Genomic DNA, 18,771 nt, shown 5'->3' on the forward strand with positions numbered 1-18,771 from the left:
TTTAACACATCCGATTTTGTTACATGGATATGTCACACCATGGTGAAATCTGGGCTTTTAGTGAGTCCATCAAATGATATAGACTCTCCCATTAAATGATTTCTTGTCATCCATCCCCCTTCCATTCTCCCACCCTTCCATGTCCCCTTGTGTACCATTTTACACGGTATACCAATGTGTACACATTATTTAGCTCCCACTCGCTAGTGAAAACATGTAGTATTTGTCTTTCTATTTTTGAGTTGTTCCCCTTAATATAACGGCATCCAGTTCTATCCATGTTGCTGTGAAGACTTGATTTCCCTTCTGTATAGCTGGGTAGCATTCCATTCTCTGTGTACGTGTGTTCTCTTTATCCAGTCACCTGTTGAGGGGCACTTAGGTTAATTCCTTATCTTTGCTACTGTGAATAGTGCTGTGACACACATACAAATCCAGGTATCTTTTTGATATAATTGCACTGCAGTTAACATTTACGTGTAGGAGTTTCTTGCTAAAATGACTTCTTTTCCTTTGGATACGTATCCAATAGTAGGGTTGCTGGGTTGAATGGTGGTTCTGTTTTTAGTTGTTTGAGAAATCTCTGTACTGTTCTTCATAAAGGATGTATTAATTTACATTCCCACCAACAGTGTGTAAGTGTTCCCATTGCTCTGCATCCACATTAACACCTGTTATTTCTTGTCTTTTTAATGATAGTTATTCTGACTGGTGGAACTTCATTGTGGTTTTAACTGGCATTTCTCTAATGATCCCTGATGTCCACAGTGTCCCATATGCAATTTTTGGTCATGTTTTACGTCTTCTTTTGAAAAATGTCTATTTATGCCCTTTTCAGTGGGATTATTTTTTGTTGTTGTTGAGTTTCTTGTAAGCCCTCATATTAATCCTCTGCCAGATGCATAATTTTCAAGTATTTCCTTCTATTTTACAGGTTATCTGTTCACTCTGGTGATTAACTCATTTGTTGTGCAGAAGCTTTTTATTTAATTAAGTTCCCTTTGTCTATTTTTGGTTTTTTGTTTTTTGTTTTGTTTTTTTTTTAGACAGAGTCTCAAACTGTTGCCCTGGGGTAGAGTGCCAGGCTGTCACAGCTCACAGAAATCTCAAACTCTTGGGCTGAAGCGATTCTCTTGCTTCATCCTCCCAAGTAGCTGGGACAACAGGTGCCTGCCACAATGTCCAGCCATTTTTTCATGGTAGTTGTCATTGTTGTTTGGCGGGCCCAAGCTGGATTCGAACCCACCAGCTCTAGTGTATTTGGCTTTGCACCCTAGCCGCTTGAGCTGCAAGTACTGAGCCTATTTTTGTTTTTGTTGCTTATGTTTCTGGTGTCTCAGTCATAAATTCTTTGCCTAGATCAATGTGCAGATGAGTTCTCCCCAGATTTTATTCTGGCATTTTTATAACTTCAGGTCTTACATGTAAGTATTTAAGCCATCTTGAGTTTATTTTTGTATACAGTGGGAGATAGGGAGTGAGTTTCATGCTTCTGCACATGGTAATCCAATTTTCCCAGCACCATTTATTGAAAGGGTCATCTTTTTCCCCATATATATTCTTTTCCAGTTTGTCTACTTATCTACAGTTAGTAGATTGTAGAGTGGTAGAGTGTGTTTATTAATACATATATATTCATACCTACTACGCATGTGCATATATGAGACTTTGCAAGACTATAAACTTTCGCTTTCACTACAGTCACCCAAAGTGAAAGCATTGCAATGATGAGATGATATTTACCATTCTTTCCAATGTAGAAAATTTTTTTCAGAACTTTCTGAATGTGTATTTCTGATAAATTACAGTGTCATCTGACACAGTTGCCTTCCTCATCCTGAGTGCTATTGGTCACTGAAGGAGTGAACTCTGTGCATGGGCTCACTCCTCACACCAGTGAGGCGCCCTGCAGCTGCGTGGTGCTGCTGTGGCTCCTCTGTGTGACAGTACAAGGCAGGGCTCTGAGCATGGGCTCCAGTGACTGGGTTCAAATTCTGCTTCTATGAATTGCTGGCTAGGAACGTTTGAGCAACTGTTCAATACCTTCCTAAGAACTTCCATAATAAAGTACCAGAAATTGGGCAACTCCAGAAAACAGAAGTTTACTGTCTCCCACTTTTGAAGTCTAGAAGTCCCAAGTCAAGCTGGGAGCAGGACCACAGTCCCTTGAGACTCTGGGTGAAACGTCTCTTCCAAGCATCCCATGGTGGTTGGCAATCCTCGGCATGTCTTGGATCGTGGCTGCATCACTCCAACTCTGCCTCTGTCAGCATGTGGCCTTTCCTTTCGTGCATCCACGTCTCTTATTATTATAAGAACACCAGGCATCCTGAATCAAGAGCCCACCCTATTCCAGTATGACCTCATCTGAATCAATTACATCTGCAATGACCCCATTCCCAAATAAGATCACATTCTGAAGTACTAAGGGGTTAGGACTTCAACATATCTTTCAGGGGGACACAATTCAACCCACAATGCCAATCATTATCATTACTTTTTCATTTGTAAAAATGGAGATAACAACAGTGCCTGTCATATAAAGTTGTCAGAGGTACAGCACTTGTCCGTACCACAAAGCACTTAGATCTCTGCCTGTCAATAAAATGTGAGCTATTACCACCTATACTGAAAGTGTTTGGAGAGCAGGTTGCCCTAACACAACTGTCCTGATATTCAAAACTCTAAATGTACATGGTGAAGTACTCTGTTGAATGAACAGGAAGAAAAAGATTTTAAGTGCAAAGTCTGAGTCTTGTTTTTCTTTCTCTCATGTGGCAGAAAAATCCCTGATCAAATACTAACAGTGCATCTGAGGGACAGAGATATGAAATTTCACTGGAGAAGGTCTATTTTGCAAACTAACAGGCAAACCTACTAAAAGATTAATTCAATAACCAATTAGAGCCAGAAAACAATTTAAAGCCTGAAGTACTAACCAATATGCTTATATACACACACTCTTAAATACACATGTGTGTATTTGCTCATGTGTGGGGTTTGTTTGTGTATTTTTTAAGGTTCCTTAATTCCTCCTACATGCATACCAAACCTTGTTGTCATCTGCCTTTGGAAAACTAACAAAAACACCAAAGGCTGCAAAAACTTCATTTTTTTTTTTTTTTTTGTTTTTTAGCTTCAAGGGCAAAAGTCCTGATAAAAACGGGTGGTTTCTAAAATGTGGAGCCTTTCAATCAGGGACTACATAGAAGATATTTGGGGTGAAACATAAAAACAGTAGAATGAATACTTATTTTTGTCTGACTTTTAAAAACGTTTAGTTTGTACATTTTGTGCATAACGTGTTGATATAAATATACATCAATATAAACTATAAATGAATATGCACACATGTGGGTAAATTCCACTTTCTGATGTGTTCAAAAAGTCTTGAGACAAATGATTTCAACAGGGATTTGCAAGGCTACAAGAAAGCTACTCTTCCTGAAGCTCCATCATGCAGACACAATATTGACACTGACATCATTCTTTATACTTTGTGATCATATTTTACCCAACAATTAAAAAAAGAAAAAAACACATGTTAGAAGCAATGTGCCTGTAAGCAAGGATGTTGTTTGGGGACCTCCTTGACAATCCGGAGATGTTACAGCCCACAGTATCCTGACATAGTCCTAAGATGCTTCATGGGGGAGACACAGTAATATTCATCTTTGCTCCTGAAAGTGTGTGAAGAGCCAGCAGAACATCCTTAATGAATACTGGAAAGAGGAGGACACTTATGTAGAAGAACACGCAAAACAGGATGTGAGGTCCACAGAATGATACGGCTCTCCAAGAAAGTGGACAGTCCCCTGCCCCAACCTGACACAGAGAGAAGGGGTCAGAGATCAACCTCCCCATCCCTAAAGAAGACTTACAATTATTTTCTGCATGAGCTTTAAATGCTACAGCTGTTAAGGTCACAAATACCTGACATAGGCCACCAAGTGTTCCACAGAAATAGCAGGACACCGGATAGCAATCGTAACGGGCTTTTTGATAGAAAGTTGCTACCTGCAGAGGTCCCGTGGTTGTGGTTAGAATGAACAGTGGACCCACCAGCACCTCGAGCCACTGAGCAGATAAGAAATGCAGACGTTGCTACATGAGACAATCAGTAAAGAAACTGGACAGGAGTAGGAAGGAGGAGGCCGCAGAAGCCCAGTGGAGTGATACACTGAATTTCCTTACTGTCCTGACTCCAAGAAAACCCCCAAATTCACTGAATACACCTTGAATAGAATTTAGTGATACTTCTATCAGAATTATAATGTGATCTGTCATCAGTTGAGTTCAGTCCCTTTAAAATTCGTATGTTGAAGCTCCAACTCTCAGTACCACAAAATGTGACTTTCTTTAGAAATACTGCAGTTGGAGATATAATTAGTTAAGGTCAAATCAGACTGCAATAGGACGAATCCTTAATCCAGGTATGACTGGTATCCTCATAAAAAGAGAAAATACAGACACAGAGACAGGCACACAAGGAGAATGCCACGTGAAGAAGGCAGAAATCAGGCTGACGTGTCTACAAGCCAACACACCACGGGGCCAGCGAGCTACCAGAAGCTCCTGGAACAGATCTGCTCTCAAAGTCCTCAGAAGAAACCAACCCTGATGACACCCAGATCTCAGACTTATAGACTGAAAATGGTGAAAGAAAACTAAATTTCTGTTGTTTAAACCATCCAGGTCAGAAGCAAGTCAGCTGACCAGACACACAAACTGCACAAGCATCTCAGTAAAAAGGAGACGTTTTAGATAGAAGAGAAAAACGAACAGACAGGCATAGTTCAGGTGTAGGTCTGAGGGACGGGTCCCAGGACCTGCAGGAGACTCCATGGGAAGAAGCCACGGAGAAGAACAGGCAGGAGCAAGGGATCGTCAAGACCAACCTCTGAGAGGCTGGAGTTCAGGAGAAGAAGGTCAGGCAGCTTGTTTCTCTCTCCCTCGCATCTCGGACAGTTGAAGATGATCTTATATCTAGAAAACCCCAAAGAGTCTTCCAAGAGACTTGTGGAGTTGATAAATAAACTCTGTAGACTTTCATATTATAAAATCAACATACACAAATCAATAGTATCCCTATACACCAACAACAATCCAGCTGAGAATCAAATCAAAGACTCAATACCAGGGGTCCTCAAACTACAGCCCGCAGGCCACATGCGGCCCACGGAGGACATTTATCTGGCCCGTGGGTGTTTTTGCCACAGCTGCCTGTCCTGCTTAGCAGCCAACTCTTCCTGGGCTGCAATGGGCATGTGTGGAATGTACACCAACTCTCCAACTCCACTCCTTCTCTCTGTCTCTCCCCGTCCCTCTTTCTGTCTGTCTCTCCCTGCTGAGTGTTTTTGCCACGCTGCTTAGCAGCCCACTCGTCCTGGCCCACAGTGCACATGTGTGGAATGTGACCCACACTCTCCGACTCCCCTCCTACTCTCCGACTCCCCTCCTTCTCTCTGTCTCTCAACTCCTCCTCTCAGTCTCTGGTGTAACCAGAGGAGTCACCAGGTTGCCTGTGCAGAGCCTGCTGCTGCCTAAGGACTGAGATAAGTTAGGATTTAATTTTTTTGAAGTTAGGAGGTTTGTTTTTTTTTTTTTGCTGTTGAGGGACTTTTTTTCCTGAAGTTAGTAGGTCTTTTTTTTGAAGTTAGAAGAGCCTTTTTTTGAAGTTAGAAGAGCCTTTTTTTTTTAAGTTGGTTAGTTGGTTGGGGGTAATTTCTAGGGGGGTGGCATCACGGTGATGGCGCAAATAGTCAGTGCTCAGTGCTAATGCAAATTGTCAGCGCTCAGAGGTAATGCAAATAGTCAGTGCTCAGTGGTAATGATAATTATAAGTGCTCAGTGTTAATGCAAATTGTCAGCAATGTTATCGCAAATGGTCAGCAGTCAGTGTTATCACAAATGGTCAGTGCTCAGTGTTATTGCATGGGGCCAAACTGGTAATCTGCCTAAGGCCCATGGGAACTTAATCCGGCTCTGCAGACAGCCAAGGAGTAGGAAACCCAATTTAATTGACAGTAAGTGCATTTATATTCTGATTGCTATTCAGTTGTGTATGACGTTGTATGTTGTGTGCTATGTAAGCCCCGGGTCACAATGTTGTGATCTCTAAGCAGTGCAAGTTCAGCCATATGCTTGTATGGCTGAACTCTCATTAGATCCAGAAGAAAAAAGGCATATGTGGCTTCTTTTTTCCTGCAGTGGAATCTGATCGCTTGGGTCTTCTCACACATGCAATCAGATTCCTGTGCAAGTTCATAGATCGCAGTGCAGTTCGCACAGGGTAAGGTGAACTGGAAAGGTGGTGGAGGAACCAGCTCCGTAATCATGCCTGTTCCCACACCACACCAGTGTGAGCCTGAGGTAAAAGCGGAGTTCCACCATATTGGCACTGGCGAGGCTGAAATGATGTGGACTGGCAAGGCTGCATTGATGGACACTGATCAGACTGCATTGATGGGCAGTGCAGTCTATATGTCTCTTTGTGGGCAAAGTTATTGCTGGTATATTGTTTTTGGAGCGCTGTATATATATATATTGGTTTTTTACTAATAGCAATTTGGAATCCCTAGGAAACAATGATACCAAGAAAGAGAAAAATTGACTCGGAGTATAGGATATTCAAAGAACAGTGGACTTACGATTACTTTTTCATGAAGTACAAGGAAAGAGCTTTGTGTTTGATATGCCAGAATATAGTGTCTGTGTTCAAAGAATACAATTTGCGTCGACACTATCAAACTCAACATAAAGATAAATACGATTGTTTGGTCGGAGAAGTGAGAAAAGATAAAATATTAAAACTGAAATATACATTGACAACTCAGCAAAATACTTTTGTAAAGCAGGAACAGCTATACACTTCATCACTGCAAGCAAGTTTTCAAGTGGCCAACCTAATAGGGTGTACTGGCAGACCATTTGTGGAGGCAGAATTTGTTAAAGAATGCCTTCTTTCTGTTGCCAAAGAGATGTGTCCACAGAAGGCTGATTTGTTTAGTACAGTGAGTCTTTTAGGCTCCTCAATTACACGAAGGATTGAAGAAATGGGAGACAATTTGCATCAGCATCTGCAAAACTCCGCAAAAAAACTTTCCTATTTTTCCTTGGCACTTGACAAAAGGAATAATGTTCATGATTCTGCACAACTTCTTATTTTTAATTGTGGGACGAATGACTATTTTGAAGTCACAGAAGAGCTTGCTGCACTGCAAAGCATCTAAGGAACAACTACAGGAGAGAATATTTATGAAAAAGTTTGCCAAACTGTGAATACTTTGGAGTTGAACTGGGCAAAACTAGCCAGTGTGACAACTGATGGTGCTCCTAGCATGGTGGGGTCTAAAAAAGGAGTAATTGCTCGCATTAACCAAGAGATGGACAAACATAACCATTCTCATCCAACAGCCATACACTGCCTCATCCACCAACAAGCGCTATGTAGTAAATCACTGAAGTGGGACTCTGTTATGAAAACTGTGGTATCTTGTGTTAACTTCATTAGAGGTAATGCACTAAACCACAGACAATTTCAGGAATTTCTGTCTGAGCTAAATGTTGCCTGTGAAGATGTTCTATACCACACAGAAGTCCATTGGCTGAGTCAAGGCAGAGTTTTGAAACATTTCTATGACTTACTCCCACAGATTACAGCTTGCCTGCTTTCAAAAAACAAAGAAGTACCAGAGCTCAATGATGCAGAATGGAAATGGCACCTTGCCTTTCTGACAGATGTAACAGAGCTACTCGACAGTTTCAATGTGCAACTTCAAGGAAAGGGGAAGCTCATCTGTGATATGCAATCACATGTGAAAGCATTTGAAGTAAACTTAGGCCTCCTCATCAAACAAGTGAGGGAGGAAAATTTCTGCCATCTCCCCACAACTCAAAATCTGTTAGCGAAAAAATCCATTGGTTATATTCCCAAATAAAATATGTGTGGATTCACTGGAAAAACTGCAAAAGGAGTTCCAATTTAGATTTAAAGAGCTTCATCTCCATGAACAGGACATACAGCTTTTCCGTAACCCATTTTCGATTGACACTGAAAATGTGGATAAGATTTACCAAATGGAACTGGCTGAACTGCAGAATTGTGACTCTCTGAAAGACACATTCAAGTCAAGCAGCCTTCCTAATTTCTATGCATCTCTCCCCTGTGAGACATATCCTAATCTCAGGAACCATGCACTCAAAATGGCAACCATGTTTGGCAGCACTTATGTCTGTGAACAGACTTTTTCCAGAATGAAACATCTGAAATCTCCAACCAGATCTAGACTAACCGATGCACACTTGTATCACTTGTTACGACTAGCATTGACAAATATGGAACCGGACATTGACCATCTCATTAGCCAAAAGCAGACCCATAGTTCCCATTGAAATATTGGTAAGTTTGTTGATTTAACTTCTTCTTCATTTTAAATATTGTATTTGTTCTCATTTTGTTTTTTTACTTCAAAATAAGATATGTGCAGTGTGCATAGGAATTTGTTCATAGTTTTTTTTTTTTGTCTTTTTTTTTAGCTATAGTCCTGCCCTCCAACCGTCTGAGGGACAGTGCACTGGCCCCCTGTTTAAAAAGTTTGAGGACCCCTGCTCAATACCTTTCACAATAGCAACAAATAAAATAAAATACCTAGGAATATATTTAACCAAGGAGGTAAAAAACCTCATATAAGAACTATGAGTTACTGAGAAGGAAACTGCAGAGGATATAAACAGATGGAAAACATACCACGCCCATGGATTGGCAGAATAAACACTGCTAAAATATCTATAATACCTAAAGTGGTCAACAGATTCAATACAAAGATGTGGAATTAACCCAAGTGCCTGTTAATATATGGGTGGCTAATAAAGCATGGTGTATGTATACCATGGAGTACTACTCAGCCATAAAAAAGAAGAACTAATACCTCTTATAAAACCTGGATGCAACTTAAGATCATTCTTCCATGTGAAGTATAGCAAGAATGGAAAAACAAACACCACATGTACTCACTATTAAATTGAAACCAATTAGCCAACACCCATGTGCACTTGGTAGTAAGCAGGTGGGAGGGGACAGAAGGGAAAGGGTAAACTCATACCTAAAAGTATAACTCTGACTCAAAATTATAAAAAATCAAGTCATGTAACCAAAATATCTGTACCCCTGTAATATTCTGAAAATTTTTATAAGAGAAATTAATTGATTAATAAACTAATCAAAATAAAGCATGCAGTGATCCTTTGTTTCAGGAGCTTTTCCAACTAATATAGGAGCTCAAGGTAGATAAGAAACCACAGGAAAACGGAAGCATATCATTTTGCATTTCTGAGTTTATATTTTCAAAATATAATTGCTACATGCTGACATATTCAACACATTTGAACCCATATAATTAAGAGATGACTCTGTATGTCATAGTTGAAGTTTACTTTCATCTTGGGGGAAACAGTTAAATCTGAATGTTGTGTCTAGTATACCCAGGACCATTCTAAAAATTACACTAAAAGGCAGAAACCTCTGTCATCTGGTATCTAAAGTCAGTAGGGGGAAAAATGCAATAGAAAGCACTCTTTCAATAAAACACACTGCTTCAGAAATCATTGAAAAATAGGCCAAGTGACTCTATGACTTACCATTCTAATTCTCCTTAGGATTCCTCCATTCCCAAAACGTCTTGTCTATGATATAAGGTCACATTTTTTTTTATTTTTTTGTCTGAAAACAATTCCAGGTCTTTCCTATTCACTCCTCTGCATTAGTAAATTCCAGTGGACTGTGTTAAGGATGTCCCATACAAAGCTTACAAACTATGCCCTCAAAGTAGCTCTTTAAACTTTAAACAAAGTAGCTCAGTGAGTAGGGTGCCAGCCACATACACTGAGGCTGGCAGGTTCGAGCCCAGACCAGGCCTGCTAAACAACAATGACAACTGCAACCAAAAAATAACCAGGCATTGTCCCAGCTTCTTCAGAGGCTGAGACAGAGAATTGCGTAAGCCCAAGAGTTTGAGGTTGCTGTGAACTGTGATGCCACAGCACTCCACCGAGGGCAACAGAGTGAAACTCTGTCTCAAAAATAAATAAATAAATAAATCAAATAAAAGAGGGAACTTTTTATATTCCCCTTTCAATAAATCTGAGTAATGGCTAAATCAAAGATCATTTATAATCACCTTATGATCTATGAATGTTACAATAAATCAATTCTTTAAAATGTTATTTTTTCCTCACCCAGCTAAAAAGGGACACATGGCAATAATCCAGTTCTTCTTTCCTTCTCACTTAGTTCAAGTTAACAAACATTTACATTTTGAGTTAACTTTACTGTAAATCCTCTAATTGCAATGACTTTCCTATTAGCTCTAACTCCCTAGGTACCTCCGTTGTAAGCTGTTCTAAAGTGAGCAGTTAGCAGTTATTGACAGTTTGGTTGACTAAAAGAAATGAAATAATTCTCTTGGAAGTCAACAGAAGCATTTTAAGGCATGACTTCTTGCACAATACAAAAATTAACCATGAGAAAACAGTATCTGCAGTTGCCACAGAGACTAAGTTGAGATCCTTACTATTTAGTCTTAAAAATTTAATAGCTCATGAAGTATCTCACAAAATTTAAAAAGCAATTAGTGCATGTCATAAAAAATGTTTAAAATAGGGGTCAGTTTTTATTCCCCTTTAATAAAAATAAAAATCCCAGATCAGTAGACAAAAAAATTAAAGTTGGAATAAAGTCATAAGGCAGGCAATGCTTTTTAGGATATGATGCTCTGTAACTCTGTTCTCCCTGTGAGAAGTAAACACAGGACACAGCTCATTCCACAAGCAGGGATCTTACAGAAATCACAGATATTAGAAAAGGGGAGGAAAACCCTGCTTAGGTATACCCGTAGTGAGCAAAATGAAAGGAAAGGGTGCTATAGCAGCCAGTGCACGCAGTTGCCCTGAAACCATTTAAAGCCAAGGCACTTGGAGATTAAAAAATATATATCATCAGGTCAAAACTTACCAGTCCCTGTCAAGGATGCCCTCCCTGTCCTCAACCCAGGAGCTATGGAATTCCCCACTCTTAAAGTCTATACTTACTCGATTCATGATAGATAACCTTCACCTACTTTCACATTTGAAATCATCACACATTCATCTTATCTTCCTTTTTGCATTGACATACCAATATTTACTTTGGAAAATAGCTTTACTTTTAAGCTGATAATACACAGAACATAAATACATTTTAAACTTCTGAAAAATACAAAGCAAGCATTATCATCCTCACTTACACAAGAGAAAATCTTGGTGTATGTCTTGCAATGATTCTTCCAAATTTTTAGTCAGCTCAGGTACCCTGGAGCTCAGCAGAAACAGTGAAGTCCCCTCCCTTCCTGTCCTTGGTCCTCTCACCATCCCTCCTCACCCACTTGCCTCCTTCCTCCAGCCCCAGAGGCCATGGCTGGGGTTATTCCTGTCACAGAGCTTTGACTTCTTTGCACTCTGGCTCTTTGGGGCTCCAATTCCTCTCTCCTCTAGTTCAACATCAGTTTTGTAACTAGCACCTTCCTTTACACCATAAAATTGAGCGAGTGCCTCCTGCTCTTTACAAAATACAATTGCTACTCTACATTTAGCCTCTATCCCAATGTAATTCTCCCTTCTTATTTAAACCTCCAAAAAGGGTAGCTTTTCACTCTGAGTCTTATTTTTCACATTTATTTATAATCATATTTCAGTCCACAATTCTATTGACATCTTTCTGAGCAGACTAATAAGCATTCCATTGCTTAATTCAATGGCCATTTAGGTCCTTACCTTACTGGTTGCCTCTGTGACCCTTGATCCTAACTCCTCCTCCTCCTCCCACCCCCTTCCTGCCCTCCTCTGCAGCCTTACCCTCCTCCACCGGGACCACAGACAGCGTGTCAGGAAAATCCGTACACCCCACTGCATCTTAGAAAGAATGAAGCAAATGAAAGGAACAAGAAAGACTGGGATATGTATTCTGTAAAGAGTTAATTAAGCCTAAATATATTCTTTACATTACTGAATCACAGTAGGTTCTAAGCAGACTTGAACCGAGTTATGTTTTATTAAGTTTTGCTCTATTTTTGTCCCTGGCATCCAGTGAGCAGTTGGAAAATTGGAAGAAAGCTCATGAGGAGCATTAGAAAATATATAAAGCAATTAAAAGTAATATTTCCTTCGCATATCCAAATATCCAAGTTTCAATATAAATAATGTAAAATTTAATCTGCCACAAGCACATACTTACCAGTTTTCTTAAAATTTAGTAATATTATCATGCACACTGTTCTAGCCTTGATTTATTTTTCCACCTAAAATATATCTCGGAGAACTTTTGTCAAGAACTGTGAAGGCAGGCTAAGATTAGAGTTTACCCTGCTTTCAAACTAATGAATTAGTTTGCCACGGTTTCACGGATGCTGGTAGAAGACATGAGACTCTTGAATCAGAGTCAAAGGACCTTATTACTCACAGCAAGAGTGATAATCAGAATATCAATTTCAGACAGTTAGCAGGGCAATTCAACAAGGACCACAGGAGGCTTGCACATGCAGTAAGTTGGGTTACAGGAGAGGAACCCATGGGATAGGCGGTCCTGATTCTTTCCTAGAGGGCAGTAAGCATGTTGGACTTTGCCACAGAAGGAGACATTGTTTTATTCTATTGAGCTATGGATAAATTTCTCTTTTCTCCAGAGGAAGACACCATGTCTATCTTTCAAGGCTGTTCTTTGAAAAAAAAAAAAAAAAATCCAGGAAAAAGATAGTCTGGAATGAAAGTATTTAGTACCTATGTTGACAAAAAGTATGAAAACACAAAAGATCAGATGGAGTATTTTCTCCCAATATCTATTCATAGCAATATCTTAGCCAACAGAAACCGACTTTACTCTAACAGATGCATGCCGTGGGACTATATATGGCCACACTAATTTATTAGCTCTTTACTGATGTACATTTAAACTAGTTTTTGATCATTTAACATTACCAAATATGTTAGCATATTTCCCTGCACATCTATCTTTGTGCAGAAATGTAACTAGACAAGGTGTGCTTTGAAGCAGGCAAAGCTTATATAATTTTTCATGACAGGATTGATGAAATCCAACTCAATTAGAATATTATGAATTTCACATATCAAGAGACAGACCACAGAATGCAAGAGGAGGTACCACTTAACACTGTCACCTCCATTTGCTCACACGTGTTTGATCACCATCAGATAGAGAAACACAGGATGCTAGTATAGGTTTAGAAAATGACTTATTTAAAAATGTAGATAGTTTTCATCAAAGACAAAAACATCGTCTTCGAAGTAGCAATAAGCAAAGAATAGCTGTGCAGTTAGGTGTATTAAATGCTACTGGTTTGAATGAGACATTTAAATACCATTGGTTTCTTGAATGTGTGCACGTAATATTTGTCCTAAATGTTTTCCAGGGAACAATTTTTAACATGAAATAATAAATTAATTTGGTCAGAAACCATCCTCTGTGTTAAAAGGTAATATTTGCTAGTGAGATAACCACAGAAAAATAATAGCTTACGTTTTCATGAGGCATATCACTCAAAAAGAAAGGAGAGCAAGAAAAGAGTATCTATTGTACACAGCTATGAGTTGGGAATGAGAAAGCAACTATTTGGACCAGGGAGACAAATTGACTTGTCTCATGAGGTTCTATTCAATCCTAATATCTATGAACTTGCCCTATCTTCTGCACTCCTCAGCTTCAACAATTGTTCTTACTTTTGCCTGTTTCCAACTTAATTTTCAAGAAAGTATACCCTGCTATGGTTAGTTATTTTAGAATTATACATGTTTAGAAATTATTTCAAGCAAACTTTCCTAGATTACTTATTCTAGAGAAAAAATGGAAGTTGTTTTATATACTCTTCTTCTGGAAACCAAAAGCCCAAAAGCTTCTAGAAGTTAAAAAAATAAAAATAAAAAGAAACAAATATGTTGTAACTTTGGGGAGGAATGAAGAACTAATATTGTTCTTCTCCTTATTCTTCTTCTTTTTTTTGTTTTTTGAGATAGATTCTCACTATGTCACCCTTGCTAGAGTGCCATGGTGTCACAGCTCAGGAAAACCTCAAACTCTTGGGCTTAAGTGATTCTCTTGCCTCAGCCTCCCAAGTAGCTGGGACTACAGGCACCTACCACAACGCCCAGCTATTTTTTGTTGTACTTGTCACTGTTATCTAGTAGGCCCGGGCTGGATTCGAACTTGCCAGCCTTGGTATATGTGGCCATGGCTGGTGCCATAACCACTATACTATGGGTGCTGAGCCAACTAATATTGTTCTTAAAGGAAACAATTACAGCCTGGTCTTATTTGCCAGGTAGAGTCCTTTTAAGTAAAATATTGCCAACCTTCCCCCAGATATTCATATTTAAGGACAAGGAATAAATTGAGTACTAAATGCAAAATCTATTTCAAGAGGCTACAACAAAGAGCCAACCATGAGAAATATATTTTAGAAAATCCCAACCTAACTTATACCAACTATCTACATTCAACTAATAGTTCCTAAGGACCATATGAAAAATACTCAGCTTGAACTTTTAATAGGATAATTACAAAGAAGGGCTCGCAAGAATTTGGAAATCTTGTAAAGAAAATGTTTAGAGGAATCAAATCATCTGAAGAACTCGAGAACAACCTAGGATATATTTGTTGTAGTTATTGTTGGTGAAGATAATGACAGTAAGTCTCACCATGTTCTCTGTTCTGGACAGATCTTTTGTGCTCAGGAGAACTTGCAACTTATTCTTGAGGAATAAGTCAAGGCCTAGATAAAATGTTTCTGCAGAAACAAACTCTGAATTAGCCTAGATTCCAGCAAGCTGAAGGAATTTTAGGGAACTTTCCCAGTTATGATTTTCATAGAGGCTCAAAGATGTTTTGAGAGAGATTGAAGGTTCAAACTGAGCTTATTTGACCAGGATGGCTTTGCCAACTAACACACCATTCTCGAATGTCCAGCATTGACTCCAAGCATTCTTCCAAGAGCACTGCTTCTAAAAGACTGGGTGAAGCCTCATCACAAGGTAATGTCTGGGGTCAGCAGAGTATACTTTCCTACTCTTCCGCCACAGTACATGGGATTTAACTTCAGGGAATTAATGAGAGTGATGACTCCATACTGAATCTCAAAGTTAAAGCATTCTATAACAGACATACTCTTATTTGACAGTGTAAATGTTACTTTCTTTGAATTATTATTATTGCTTAATATTTCGATGTAGCAATTGTCTGATTCCTTTTCTGAATGTAATTATGTTCATTCATTCTTTACAAGGTTTTCGTTTCTAGTCCTTACCTTAAACGTTGTTATTGTTGTTAAATTTCAAGCCTTTTTAATTTTGTGAAGGCAAAACAATGGAAACCTAATAAACACATGTATATGTAAAAATAAAAAAAGAGAGAATATTTAAGATTTTTAGTTATCATCTATGAAGATTTAACTTCCATGTGATATTATTACCAATCATGCAAGGGTTCCATACAAGACTGTGCACAATGCAGCCAATTCCCATTGGTAGCAGAGAAAAAAAGACTGTTCAGGCCTCCTATTGGAGTTGATTCAGGAAAAGCAGTCCCAGGTGGAGTCAAGCATTGATGCTTATGGTGTAGAAAGTTCAAAGCCAAGAGGAATATCACAAATGGAGCTGCAGAATGGAGATGACAAGCATGGTACTCACACCACCTTCAATGGCACTCCGCTGTCCTTGTCACAATACCACTGCAACAACTTACATCCCCCTGTTATTTTACTTTAGTTTATCCTGGATCGATTTCACAATCTATCCCCTCTACCTGGATTTAAAAAATGCTATTGGAACAAAATCACATCTCTATGCAGATCTGTGGGATAGGAAACCATGGTCTCCAGACTCCCCATGGACTCAATATGGTTAATAAGCCTTTGATGGCTCTTTTTTTATTCAATCACTTTCCACCACCTTTGTGATCTTTAAGAACCTTCCATACCTTCCTCCTAATCTTCATCCTTTTCTGTCCTAACAGACTGCTTTGCTTTCTACTTCATCAAGAGGGCTGAGGCCCTTGGGAAATAAGATTTCTTTTCACTGAACCCCTCGGTTGTAACTGTCCCATCTCTGCACCAACCCTCTCCAGAGCCTTTTTGTTTTCCAAGGAACGGGGAAGCTGCCTGTGAATGGTGCACTGGTGCCTGTGTACCCCATCTTTTGTCTCCACCTCGATTCGGGCCCATCTTCCTCCTATACTCTCCAATTATCTTACCTTTTAGTGTTTGTCCTTCATCCTAAAATTATGCCTTGTTGTTTCCTCTTCTAAAAAATAAACTAACAAGAAAAGCAAAACAAAACCTTTCTCAACCCTGAGATTCACATACCTGAGTCTCACTGCATCCTTGCCCTCCCACACGGAGCTCCTTGAGAGAGAGTAGACTGCGCCCCTGTTTCTCCTTCTTCCTCATCCCCAAATGGTCCTCCTCATCCTAATTATTGCTCCCATTACTCCCTGAACCAATGCCGACAACAACATCTGTGTTGCAGATACAAGTAGAGTGATCCACATTTGTATGATTAGACCATGTTGATTATGACGCTGTTGGCCGGTTATTATTTTTTCTTTGAAAAAGTATCTCTGTCTTCCCAAACACTACTATGTGCTGAATATCCTCCTATCACAGAATATTCTTTCTTTATTGCCTTCAGGGATTCTCATTTAAAAACTTAGAAAATTAGCGAAGATTTGAATAATTGACCATTTACTACTTCATTAAGGTAAGGTTCTTAATGGAATCTTCAAAATTCCAAGTCGTCGAAAGTACTAGCCAAATAAATTGTTTGCTATTAGAAGACAATGTGTTATGAATAATACTAGACAAGGCTGACATTAGGCCTGAGCCAAGATCTTTTTACTGGACTTCAGCTTCAGTCGGAACATCTTGCTGCAAAATCTCTCACCCTGAACTCTGCCCTTGTTATGCCTCAGGTTAATGTCACACCAAATCAGTTTCAGAACTTGAGTAAAGTGAAGAAGACTTAATGTTTGGATTTACATTTAACTTCCAATCAAAAAGTTTTATTCGTTACATTTAACATTTATTCAGTATCAAATATAAGGAAGAATCTAGACTTTAAAGATTACGTTTCCAAAGAGAATTAGTGAAGCAGAAAGTACATTCATGGAAAATAAATCACTCAACAATTTCAAGTCTGTTTCTAAAAATAGCCAGAAAGTATCTTCTAGAAACACTGTAGAGAGAGAGCTTCATTTCAGGACAGTACGTCAAGTCCCCAGATTATCAAGGAGGTAAGGTGTCACACGAATCAGTTTTCTCTGAGAGGAAGAAAAGCTTCATCATGTTGTGGCACCATGACCATTAGCAGTAACAGATTCTGGCAGACGTGTGAGTCTGGCTCCTCCAGGGCACTGAGCTGAAAGTCAGTGTCCCTTTAGAATGACAAATACGTGGCAGTCACTACAGAAGTAATCACGTGAAACTGCTGAGGGACCACAATGAAAAGAATTTCAAATTTGACCACCCAACCTTTTCATCATCAAATTAATAAAATTAAAGTGTTTGTCAACTTTTAGATTTTTTTTTTTTAATCCTAAAAGTGTAATCTGTAATGATGGTATTCAGTTTTGGCCTAAGCTTAGCTGAAGGTGGATTTTAACATTTAACCATTGGAAATATGGGACCTCTATTACGCATTGTTAATTGTGCTTCCAACAGGGAGATCTTCATTTTCTATTCCAAATAATCCTAGATCACTATAATTACATGTCTTTGAATAACCCTGCAATAAAATTTAGACCTAGTACAGCATTTAGGAATTAGGATGTAATGGCTTCTAGTATTCCACTGATAATTATAATCATCTTTTTGACAGTAAAAGACTATTATCCAGATTCACTACTTAGGTTAATCTTTTCATTTTATCAAAGTAGTGTTATGGAAAACAAAACATTCTGCAAGATAAAGGTTTAACATTGTTTTGCATCTGTACATTCTCACTCATGTCCAGAGAAGAATTTCATTTGTTCAACTGCTTTCCTTTTGTCTTCTAATGGTAAGTACCAGGTGGGAAGAAGACTTTACCACCAGCAGTAACAATATTTAGAAAATCTACAATGGAATGCTGCTTATCATCTATGGAAATTAGAAAGATTTTAGAAAGAAACATTCATACATAATTAGCATCTAAATACATGCATACTGAATTCCACAATATGTTAGCATATACTTGGATCCCCTAATAGAGTTAAGCATCTACTAGGCAGAACAACTGTGAACTTGAAGATTTTTAATTTGTGATGAATACACACACGTCTTGTCAGATAATGTACTGAATGTTTACTCTCTGTGTGTTCTTAAAATATAAATTAGCTTCTTAGATAAGTAGACAATCACTGCAAATGATTTTGTGTACTTCTTTTTTTGTTGTTTTAAGAATACATTCAGTGACACACATACCATTACAAAAGTGTCTTCACATAAAATGTTAAAAACAAAAATGTCAATAACTCCATATCTATTAAAAACATTAAGTTCTTAATTAAAACTTTTCGAGGAAGAAATCAATCGGGTCACTTAGATAGCACACAAAAAGTATGAACTAAAAAGAAAAGTTTTGAATTTTGGCAAAATCAAAAGCCGTTTACCTTGAAAGCACACATCAAAAAAGTAAAAGATAAGCCACAGAAAGAGAAAAGTTATTTACAACATGTGTATCTGGCAAAGGATTCCT

At 38.6% G+C, this 18,771-nt stretch overlaps 1 protein-coding gene across 4 annotated transcripts in view; it reads right to left on the reverse strand.

The window, feature by feature from the left end:
* Positions 1-18,771, reverse strand: part of ITGBL1 (integrin subunit beta like 1) — a 282,440-nt gene that overhangs the window by 148,401 nt on the left and 115,268 nt on the right. Inside the window, exon 1 of one of the 4 annotated variants that reach the window (XM_053563369.1) lies at positions 11,283-11,380. The exons of the other annotated variants lie outside the window; for them this stretch is intronic. The gene's annotated coding sequence lies outside the window, so the exon portion shown is untranslated. Of the gene's footprint in view, positions 1-11,282; positions 11,381-18,771 lie in introns of those variants that run through there. 4 annotated transcript variants of the gene reach the window in all.

The sequence above is a fragment of the Nycticebus coucang genome, chromosome 15, assembly GCF_027406575.1.
Source record: "Nycticebus coucang isolate mNycCou1 chromosome 15, mNycCou1.pri, whole genome shotgun sequence".
In the NCBI taxonomy this organism is placed as follows: Eukaryota; Metazoa; Chordata; class Mammalia; order Primates; family Lorisidae; genus Nycticebus; species Nycticebus coucang.